This window comes from Spermophilus citellus, assembly GCF_964194105.1.
Source record: "Spermophilus citellus genome assembly, chromosome: 1".
NCBI classification, from domain to species: domain Eukaryota; kingdom Metazoa; phylum Chordata; class Mammalia; order Rodentia; family Sciuridae; genus Spermophilus; species Spermophilus citellus.
In genome coordinates, this window is record NC_138182.1 from 85912489 (window position 1) to 85923325 (window position 10837).

General features: G+C 64.2%; 1 pseudogene across 1 annotated transcript; it reads left to right on the forward strand.

Annotated features, from left to right (window-relative positions):
- Positions 1 to 400: 400 nt before the first annotated feature.
- On the forward strand, positions 401 to 10460 carry LOC308655461 (autoimmune regulator-like; annotated as a pseudogene). The gene is made up of 14 exons: positions 401 to 550; positions 871 to 1045; positions 1288 to 1443; positions 1804 to 1875; positions 2560 to 2673; positions 3787 to 3935; positions 4146 to 4226; positions 5177 to 5292; positions 6268 to 6367; positions 6956 to 7141; positions 7768 to 7889; positions 8006 to 8114; positions 9298 to 9359; positions 10330 to 10460. The product of its transcript is annotated as an autoimmune regulator-like (transcript).
- Positions 10461 to 10837: the final 377 nt, after the last annotated feature.

A 10837-nucleotide genomic window follows, 5' to 3' on the forward strand; every position in this document is an offset into this window, starting at 1 on the left:
GTAGGTCCAGGGCTTGGCCTGCAGCTCTCCAGGGAGAGGAGGAGGCGGGGCAGGCTGGCTGCCTAGGGCACCTTCCCTTATCACAGGCCAATTTGCAATCCTTGCAGCAAAAGCCCCTGCCCTGATTGGCTCCTGGGCAGTGGCCTTTGCCCTTCCCTTCCCAGGGTGGGCCAGTATAACAGAGCCCCTGGGCCGGGCCTGCCAGGCTCTCTGGAGCTGGCAGCTCTCCCTGCCTGACCACAGGGGCTTCTCGGCAGGGAGCGCAGGCGGGGCACGCAGACGCCTCTGACAGCCCAGGAGCTCAGAGGGACTCCAAGGCAGAGGGACCCTGAAGTGGAGGGACACTGTGGTGGGGAGCGGGGCTGCCAGCCTCCCAGCCCTGGGACCCCCACCCAGCCCTATGGCCTGCGAGACTCGGGCTGCTGGGGACTCGGCGCTGCGCCGCCTCCTGAGACTGTACCGCACCGAGATTGCCGTCGCTGTGGACAGCGCCTTTCCGCTGCTGCATGCGCTGGCCGACCATGACGTGGTCCCTGAGGACAAGTTCCAGGTGGGCCCCGCCCACAGGCCAGCGGATGACCCCAGGACTAGTGCCCAGGATCGCTGTCCTAGCCCTCCCAGCCTCCCCTTCCCCTGCCCACAAGCCAGGTGTGGACCCGGCCACAGCCCTCCTGCCACCTCCCCCAGGAGCCGGGAGCTCTCCAGGACTAGGTGCAGGTGGCCCTGCCTCTCACCCTGCATGCCCCCGTACCACCATCCCCGGGAACCGGGGGAGGGGCCCAGGGGACCAGGCCTCCTGCAGTCCGTGGCTGCCTCCCAGCTTGGTGGGAGAAGCCACCACTCAGAGGCCCCACCTGGCTGTTGCTGCAGGAGACCCTTCGTCTGAAGGAGAAGGAGGGCTGCTCCCAGGCCTTCCACGCCCTCCTGTCCTGGCTCCTGACCCAGGACGCTGCGGCCATCCTGGACTTCTGGAGGGTTCTCTTCAAGGACTACAACCTAGAGCGCTATGGTCGACTGCGGCCCATCCTGGACAGCTTCCCCAAAGGTGTGCCCGGCCCTGGGCTGGGCTCCTGGTTGGGTTCAGCCTTGTTGGGGGATTGGGGCAGCTGGTGTGAGGTGGAAGGTGTGTGTCGGGGCATCTGGGGAGGCCCCTGGTGACCCCCCAGGACTCTTGGATTCTAAGAGGCAAAGGGCAGAGGACTTGTCCACCTTGCTCTGAGGATGTCCAGTCCTATCCTCCATACCAAGGAAAGGCTCTAAGGCCCTGCTCCTGCCCATGAGCTGCAGATGTGGACCTCAGCCAGCCCCGGAAGGGGAGGAAGCCTCCTGCGAGCCCCAAAGTCTCAGTACTGCCACCCAGACCCCCCGCCAAGAGGAAGGCCCCGGAGGAGCCTCGAGCCGCCCCATCAGCAGCCCTGACCCCAAGGGGCACCTCCAGCCCAGGTATCCAGTGGGAGATGGCCATGGTCACAGTCTCCCCTAGGAGTCCCACCCCCCTCCCTTTCTGGCTCCAGGGTGTCTGTCCCACCTGCCTGGGCACAGAAGCAGCCTGTCCAGGCTGCAGAGGCCTCTGGGTACTGAGAGCGATACCCTGGACAGGTCTGTCTGAGTTTTTAAGTGGTAAAGGGGCAGGAGGGTCCCATTTTCCTTTCTACTGCTGAGGAAACCAGAGCCCAGTACCACGAAGGAGCCCACAGGGAGTCAGGGCCAGCACCTGACTCCACCTGCTGCCCTCCCACCTGGCCACCAGCATTGTCCCCCCCGCCCCTGTGGAAGCCCCCTGTCCCCAGCTCTCCCTTCCAGGTTCCCACGTGAAAGCCAAGCCAAAGAAGGCAGAGGGCCACGTGGAGCCACAGCGCCTCCCGCTGGGGAACGGTGAGAAGGCCAGGCCCAGGGAGCTGGGGACACAGGGAGCTGGGAACACAGGAGCTGGGGACACAGGGAGCTGGGGACACAGGGAGCCGGGGACACAGGAGCTGGGGACACAGGGAGCCGGGGACACAGGGAGCCGGGGACACAGGGAGCCGGGGACACAGGGAGCCGGGGACACAGGAGCTGGGGACACAGGAGCTGGGGACACAGGGGGCAGGGGACACAGGGAGCTGGGGACACAGGAGCTGGGGACACAGGAGCTGGGGACACAGGGAGCTGGGGATACAGGGGGCCGGGGGCCGGGGCTGGATGGAAGGGCTCACACCCGTGGAGGGCTGACTTGGGAGCAGGGCCAGGCTGGCCTGACTTCTCGCCCCACGGGCCAACCTGTGCAGGCACATGTCGAGAGAGGGGATGCCTGGGGTTTTAGTGTGACCTCCAGGGACTCCACACTGTCCTGCACTGGGACCTCTTCAGCCCCCTCTGCCCTCCTGTGATCCCGGCCCCAAGGCCCAGGCCATGTGTGAGGGAAGCATCCTGCTCCTCACTGGCGCAGCCTACACTGCTCTCCCACTGCCCAGGACACCGGCCCACAGACGCCCTGTGCTCAGAGCTGCCCAGGACGGAGTGGGGCTCAGGAGCCATCTTCCCAGGCGACAACCCCCATTTGGGTGGTCCCTTTCCCAGGAATTCAGACCCTGTCTGCTTCAGTCCAGAGAACTGTGGCTGTGTCCTCTGGGGACGTCCCAGGAGCCCACGGGGCCGTGGAGGGGATCCTCATCCAGCAGGTGTTTGGGTCAGGTAGATGCACGGGGTGGGGAGAGGGTGGCAATGGGGACCCTCCCCTCTGCTCCCTGGTGGTCCCAGAGTGGAGGCAGCCAGCTTCCTGCACTGGCTCCGTGGGCTTTGGAGGGGCTGAGACACTGAACTTCCCTGAGTGGGAGGGACTTCTGCCCAGCCAGCGGTCCAGGCCACCCCAGCACAGGATGCCCGTCGCCCCAGGTCACCTGCTCTCCACAGATGGGACGGCTGGGACACAGGTCACACCCTCTGTTTACCCCACTCTCCACTGGGGATGGCCTGCAGCCTCGTGTCCTGCTGCCCCCGGTTCCATCCCTGCTCTGGTGCCGCCGGTGACGAGGTGTCCAGTCCCCCCCCCCACCCTGGCCAGGCCCTTCTCCTGAGCCCCAGGAAGCTAGCCAGTGACCTACCTACCAGGCAGCCAGTCTCTGACTATCGGGAGCCAGTGTGTCATCTGACCAGGACCCAGCAGGGCCTACTGGTGGCAGACCACCAGCCATTGCATCATCCACTCCACTGTCCCTGCCACAGAGTTCTCTCTGAGCTGGACACGGACTACACCAAGGATGGCCAGAGTGGGCCTGGGAGCAGATGCCAGCCCTGGTCTCCCCATCAGGGGTGGTCCCCAGGGCCCTGTATGAGTGAGCTAGGGCTGCTACCATGACCGCCAGACTGGTGGCCTCAACAGACCCCCAGGGGAGGTGTGGGCAGGGCCATACCCTCTGCAGGCTCTGGGAGGTCCCTCCTGTCTGGGGCTGCCCGTACTCCTGGGCTGTGGTGGCCTCACCCCAGGTTTTGCCTGTCTCACATGGCCTCTCCACACCAGTCATTGGGTTTAGGGTCCAGGGTGACCTCATGTTATCAATTACATCTACAAAGACCCTATTTCCAGATGGGGTTCTATTGTGAGGTTCTGGGGGCGAGTGGATTTGGGGTCCTGTCCAGTGTGGCACAGTGCCTGGCACCTGGACCTGCCTTGGCTGGGATGGGAGGGGGGTGACAGAGGGGCAGCAAGTCACAGCTCTGCAGCCCGTCTCTGCCACACACCCCACCCCAGTAGTGGCTGGGGCTGTGGGAGGCTGTGAGCCCAGGACAGCTGGCATCTCCTCCCAGGGGGCTCCAAGAAGTGCATCCAGGTTGGGGGGGAGTTTTACACTCCCAGCAAGTTTGAAGACCCTGGCGGAGGTGGCAAGAGCAAGACGCGCAGCGGTGGGGGTCTGAAGCCTCTGGTCCGAGCCAAGGGAGCCCAGGGCGCTGTCCCAGTAAGCACTGCCTTGACCCCCTGAGGAAGGCTGGGCCCTGGGGAGGCTGGGGTGGAACCCCTCCCCCTCCCCACCTGGCAACTGTGCTGCCCTGGGGCCTGGGCTCTGCTAGGAAGCTGGGGGCTGCTGTCAAGACGCACCTGGTGCCAGTGGCCACAGGTGCCCCTTAGTGCCCAGGGTCCCTCCACTTGGCCCTCTTCTCCCTTGCAGGGTGGAGGTGAGCAGAGGATTATTCAGCAAGACAGGATCCCAGTCCTTCCAGCCCTCCCGGGTGAGCCCCAACTGCACCAGGTAACGCCCTAGGCCGTGAGAGGAGACCACCTCCCCTGGCCCCAGGCAGGTCTTTCTGAGGCCTCTGCGCTTGTCCTGGGCACTTAGGTGCCTGAAGCACAGAGGCCAGAGCTCCTGCCCAGGCCAAGCATCTCCTCCCCCTGCCCCTCCCCTTCCCGGCTGCATGTTTTTCTGATAAAACACAAGTTTCAAATGAGTCTGAAAAGTGAGATCCTCTTGGACTTTTTAAATCAGTGTTGGTCCAGGCTGAGTGAGCGTCTCTCGGCTAGGGGGTGGCGGGGACTGCTGCCAGGCAGAGCTGGAGGATCCTCAGGGATGTCCAGCTGTCCTTGGCTCCCAGCACTACCTCTTGGTGAGGTGGACAGTGTCTGCCATCCTTGGTTACAAATCCCAGCACTTGGTTCCAGGCGCTCTGCTGGCCTTGGGCACCCAGGGTGGATAGTCCTGTCCTGCTCTGTAGCAGTGTCCTGGCTGTCCCATGCCATGAATATTGCCTTGAGTGTGAAGGTCACTGCAGGACCAGCTTGGTGGCCTGGTGCTCCTGGAGGATGTGCTGTCCCGACTCCTGGCTACAGGATGCTCACTACCCAGGCAGAGGCCCGGGAGGGTGGAGGCCCAGGGGAGGGAGCAGCAGGTGCCTGGGGCTGATAGGAGACTCCTGGGGGCCCCTCCTCAGGGGCTGCCTGAGGGTGGAGTACAGGCCAGGGGGCCACCAGGAACCCAGGGGCCACGAGTGAAAGGGCTTCTTCTATGAGGGATGGCCTGGCAGGTCTGTGTCAGAGCTAGAACCCTAGAGGTGGACAGGCTGTGGGCCAGCAAGAAGGCTGGGAGGGCCCTGGGAGTCCAGGTCCCCAGAGATGAGGCGCTGCAGGCGGGGCCATTGCAGGGGAGGGGCTCTCGGGGAGGGTGCCCCCTCCAGGGTCTGCATGGTTCACTCTTGCCTGCGCCAGAAGAACGAGGACGAGTGTGCCGTGTGCCGGGACGGCGGGGAGCTGATCTGCTGTGACGGCTGCCCCCGGGCCTTCCACCTGGCCTGCCTGTCCCCTCCACTGCGGGAAATTCCCAGGTGAGCGCGTTGCCTGGCATCATGGAGGCTGCCATCCACTGACCCTGAATGAGAAGACACCCAGAAGACTCTGGATCCAAGGGGGGAGTTGAGGCCCTTCTGGGGGGCTTTGGTTCAGGGGCTGGCTGTGAGCGGGGCCTGGGTTCTCACCCCAGGTCACCTGCCTCCTTGCTTGTCCACATAGTTTACCCAGGTCCACAGGACCCCTGAGGGCAGCAATGCCCCAAGCACAGAGGCCCAAGGCAAAGGTGGCCATCCCATGCCCTCTGGCCTTAGGGACATCCACCCCCTTCCTAGGCACCCCAGAGTCCTGCTCCCAGGTGGGCTGGGGGACACAGAGGCCACAGAGCCCCAGTCCCCAAGGGCTGACACCACCTCCAAGGGCTGGGGTCACTGACCATGCCGTGAGACCCTGACCTTGGTGGGGTGTGAAGCCTTCTCAGTCCACGTCTGAGCAGGGCAGTCTGTGGGAGGGGTGGCCGAGGGGACCCAGACCCGTTCTGCCCTGCGCTCCCGCTGGGTCTCATCTCTCTGAGCCCCTCTGACTCTGGAAGGAAGGTCCAGCCAGGCCCTCCCTCCACCCCTCTGGTGCTCACATTCTTCCTCTCCCCTTTGCCCTGACCGTCACCTAGTCCTGGGCATCATTCCCTTGTGGAAACGTGGGTGGACCAGCTGAGGGGGGCCCACCAGCTGAGCACCCTGTGACAGACAGGCACAGACCACTGCAGGGTACTGGGCACTGGAAAGTATGGGGGTTCATCCGAGAAGCACTCGTAGGGCACCCTGACCACGCTGGCCAAGGCTGTCCCACTAGGGGTCAATATCCCACGTCTGGGCTCTCCTGCTCCACTTCCCCACCTAGAAAAGGACATGGTGGCTTGCAGAGGGCCAGGCCTCCCTTGCCTGTGGATCTGGGAGTCCATCTATAGTCTCTGCTTTGTCTTGCATGCTTCTGACTGGTGGCCACATGAGCAGCGGCACCTGGAGATGCGCATGCTGCCTCCAGGGGAGAGTCCAGCAGGGCCTGCCCCAGGCTGAGGAGCCCCGGCCCCCAGAGCCACCTGCAGAGCCCACGGTATGCCCAGGCCTGCCCCCAGGCTGGGTGACCTTCCTGTGTCCTGCCCCTCTGGAGTCCTACCTCCTGGCCACCCCTGCGTTGGGCCTGCCCCAGGGTAGAACTGTGCCCATCCCCTGCTTGATCAACTTGACCCTGTAGTCGGAACTCTCCATGAACATCCTGCAGGGTCCAGGGCGTGGGAAACTACCCTTACCCTGCTCTGACGGGGGGCCTCAGCTCTGTCCCCCAGCACCCTTGGGGCTTCACTGTGACCACTGATAACACTCTCCAAAGGTGCTCGGAGCCTTCTGTTGCAGCAAAGTCCTAAGGCTATGACCGTGCCCTGTGCATGCCCAGTGTTTTCTCTGGGGCCCTAAGGCTACGGGGCACCCTGTTCTCAGGTGGGGAAAGGGCCAAAGACCTTGTGGAGGGCCCCGGAACCGGGACTTGCATCCAGGTCTCTACATCCCAGAACCCACTATGGGGTTCTTCCCACCACGTCACCCCTTCCCCAGGCCCAAGTTCCAAGGTCCCTCTGGTCACTGACTCCAGGAGGGGCTGAGCAATGTCTTGCAGCCCCTTGGAGTGCTGACTCTGGGGTTCCAGGCCCCCCTGGGACTGCGGCCAGCAGGAGAGGAGGTGAGAGGCCTGCCCAGGGAGCCACTCCCTGCTGTGGACACCACTTTCGCCCACACACACCTGCTTGCCCCGACTCCCATAGTCACTCTGCCAGTGCTGGACCCTCCTGCCCTGTGCCCCTCCCTGATGAGTGCCAACCCAGAGGGGCAGCAGGTGAGTGAGGGGGCAGCACTGGGGGCAGGGCACTGTCTTGGGGGGGCTAGGAACCTTCAGGGCCCTCGGGTGAACCTGAAATAGGAGAGCCGATTATGCCAACAGTGAAGCCAACCCTCCACACCTGAGAGAACTGGAGTAGGAATCAGAGGGGTTCAGGGTTTGGGGAGGAAGGAGGAAGCAGAGCGGCTAGGGGAGGACGATGGAGGAGGCTGCTGGGATGTGGAAGAGGGGGTACAGCAGGGGCGACACATTCCCTGCTTCCAAACACCCAACCCGGGAGCCGGGGCATCACCACCTTGAGCCCTCTGAAGGCAAGACAGTAAGGACCCCATGGCTTCTCCCCGCCGCAGCCCCTCTGGCACCCCCCCCCCCAGGGGCTCTGGGCCAGCTCAGGGGCTCTGTGTCTGCAGGGCACAGCCTGAAGGTGCTGAGGTGTTCCTGCGCTCTGGGGACTTGGGAGCCGCCGAACTCACTATCTTCCAGCTGCCTCTCGCAGCCTTGCAGTTTCCCTTGGGTGCCCCGGTCCCCTGGGGACTGACCTGCCATCTAACCCTGAGGTGGTCCCGAGGCAGGGTGCGGAGGGCCCGGGTTCCCAGCCACCCCGCTCTATCGCTCTTGTGCAGGGTCCCGCGCTCGGCGCGCGGTGCGGAGTATGCGGGGACGGGACCCACGTGCTTCGGTGCGCGCACTGCGCCGCCGCCTTCCACTGGCGCTGCCACTTTCCGGCTGGGGCCGCCGGGCCGGGGTGAGTTGGCGTGAGTGGCGCGGCCGGCCCGGACGCGAGGGTTGGGGAGGGAGGGCGGTGTCCCCACCGCAGAGGGCGCTCCGGATCCCACCCAGGCCTCTCCGCCCCTCCGCCAGCACCCGCCTGCACTGCAAATCCTGCTCCGGAGACCCAGGCCCCGCCGCCGCCGCCGGGGAGGGAGCGCCAGCCCCCAGCCCCGCCTGCCCGCCCGCTGGGCCGGCCAAGGTCAGTGGGTACCGGGGCGGGTCTGGGGGGGCGGTACGTTGCGGGGAGCGCATCTCAGCGGAGACTGTACCCACTGACCGTGTGTTAAGTTATTTTCATAAAGTATTTTTCATATAAATCGACTCTTTTGATAATTTAAATCTACTTAAAAAGGAAACGTCCTAAAAAATAGCAATTTTGAAGTCCTTGGATGCAGAGCTCGCCCATGGGCCTGAGGAGCCCCCGGACAGAGGGAGGAGGTCGTGGGTTGGGGCTGAAACAGGCCGCGAATCCGGTGCTGACCCCGGTCCTCCACGGAATCAGAACGTGGGGCCTTTTGTAGCCAGGGCGCTCAGAGGGCACAGTACCTGAGGTCCCAGCCAGCAGCTCTTTCTTCCAGTCCCCATGCCCCGCGTGATGTCAGACGCGCAAGGAGGCCTACACAGGAGCCTGCAGTGCTTCTGCCTCTGACCAGACACTTGGGGCATCAGAGCAGGACTGCCCTGACCCCCAGGGGCTCCAGTGGAACCCCGGCCTGGGCCAGCTCCCTGCTGTTTTACAAGTCTCTCCTGTCCCACGGGTGGGTGCTGGTGTATTCAGGGACACCACAGAGCCTGCTGGGCCCTTGCTTCCTGGTCCTCTCCCACAGGGGAAAGCAGCAGCACCCACAGTCCCCAGGCAGACCCCTGGGTTGCTCCTGCTCCGCCACCCAGGGCCAGCCCCACCTCTGGGGCCTGTATGCCCAGACCAGACCAGACAGTGTGGAAGACCTGAGATTCAGCGATTTTGAGCTACAAACCCAGCAATTTCATGTGATTCAGCATCATGTGGGGCCCTCTCCTGCCCCACCCATAAGCCTGGGGATGGCTGGGGCCTCATCCCCGCGGGCCTGGCATGCTCGTAGGCCACTGACCGGCTGGCGCCAGACCCCACCTTCTCTCTCTGGGCCTTGGGTCTCCTGGCCACTTCTCAAAGTCCCAGAGGCCTGTGGAACCCTTGGGGGCAGGCAGCCCTGAGCTCACTTCTGCCCACCCTGCCGCATGCTGCTGCCCCAAGGGTTCAGCATTAGACTATGCTCTTGTGCCCGCCGGCGGCAGCGCCCCAGGCCCCCAGGCCTGCCAACTCTCTGAGGAAGCCTGTTTCTGTGTTCCCAGCAAAGCTGCAGGGTGGGGTTGACTCTTCCCTCTCTCGGTTCCAGGCGGGAGATGACTCTGCAGGTCAGGAGCCAGTTCTACACAGGGATGACTGGAGTCCCTCCTGAGTGAGGTAATGGTCACCTGGCCTGGGAGATGCCCACTCCTCCTCCACTGCCCCCACCTCAGCCAGGACCTCAGTCCCCACGTGGGCAGTAGGAGCACTGCAGGCAACAGGGCTCCTCAGAGGGGAGGTCAGGGCCGTCCCTGCCCCTGCAGCTGCTCCTCCAGGAGGGTGCTGGCCCTGCCATGCCCACACAAGAGCCCCAGGGCTGCCACCCCACACTGAGCCCCTCCCACTTCCAGCAGGCACACTAGGTCATCAGAGCCAGGACCCCAGAGGCCCAGGGCCCACGGGCTCTCAGCACCAGCTCACAGTGCTGCAGCCCACCCTGTTCCCCAGGGGCACTGGGGTAGGTTGGACCCAGCGCCTCTGTCCCTCTCTCTCCCCTCAGCCCACTGCTTCCTAGGAGGAGCAGGTAGGTTTCCTGGGAAGAGCATCTGTTTTTCAGGTGCCTCATTGTTTTACAGGAGGACAAAGTCCTCTAGTTGCTCCCACGCCACAAGTGGCCAACCTGGCCTCCTCAGTGTCAGCCTGCTCCTTCAGGTTTCCACCACCCACCTGCCCTGTGTGGTGGGTCAGATACAGGCAGACCCCCAACACTGCAGATGTCTGGAGACTCCAGGTCCTGAGAGGGACAGGTGACTCAGGCCCTGGATGAGGGAGTCATAGTTCTGAGGCGGGGCAGGTATTTGGGTCACTGGAGGCCTCCCCGGACTCCCCAGTCCTGTTGGAGCATCAGACCCCTGAGCGGAATGAGGAGGGACTGGCCCCGCCTCACCACAGGGAAGAAGCCACCCAAGAGGCAGAAGAGCCGTGGAGGCCCTGCTCTGAGCTCAGCGAGGAGCACTGGACAAGGAGTCTCCTGCTGCGAGCAGTGGTCCTCCTCCCTCCCCTTGACCCCAGGGTCAGAGGGTGTGACTCGGGTGGGGCGGGGCGGGCAGTCCTCTCTGAGGACCCACCAGGGCCTGTTGTCTTGCAGCACTCTTTCGAGGGCATCTTGCAGTGGGCCATACAGAGCATGTCCCGCCCGCTGGCCGAGGCGCCCCCGTTCTCCTGATCCAGGGAGGCCCAGGACCCCGACACCACGTGGCGGATGATCTGAGCCTGCACTCACACCGTGGGGCTCTTCTCAGAGGACAGAGGGGCACATGTGCAGGCCGGGCTGGGGCCAAGAAGAACTGGAGAGCTCCAAGTGCTGGCCGTGCTGGCCTATGGGGGACACAAGACCATCACGTGTCCTGAAATTAAAACCGCTTCTGTGGGGCTTGGAGGTGCTGCCCTGCCTTGGTTTGTGGGGTGGATTCCTGCTCCTGCAGTGCGGGCCCTGCGGCTGGAAAGTCCCAGCAGAAGCCCACAGGGAAGGGAACAGCTCCTGTGTCCCTGCAGCAACGTCAGGCCCTGTGTGGCCCCCAAGGCCCGTGGGGCCCGTCACACCTCTACCTCACCCCCAGCACCCTCCCGGTGCCCCAGGCCTCCCTCCTAAACTC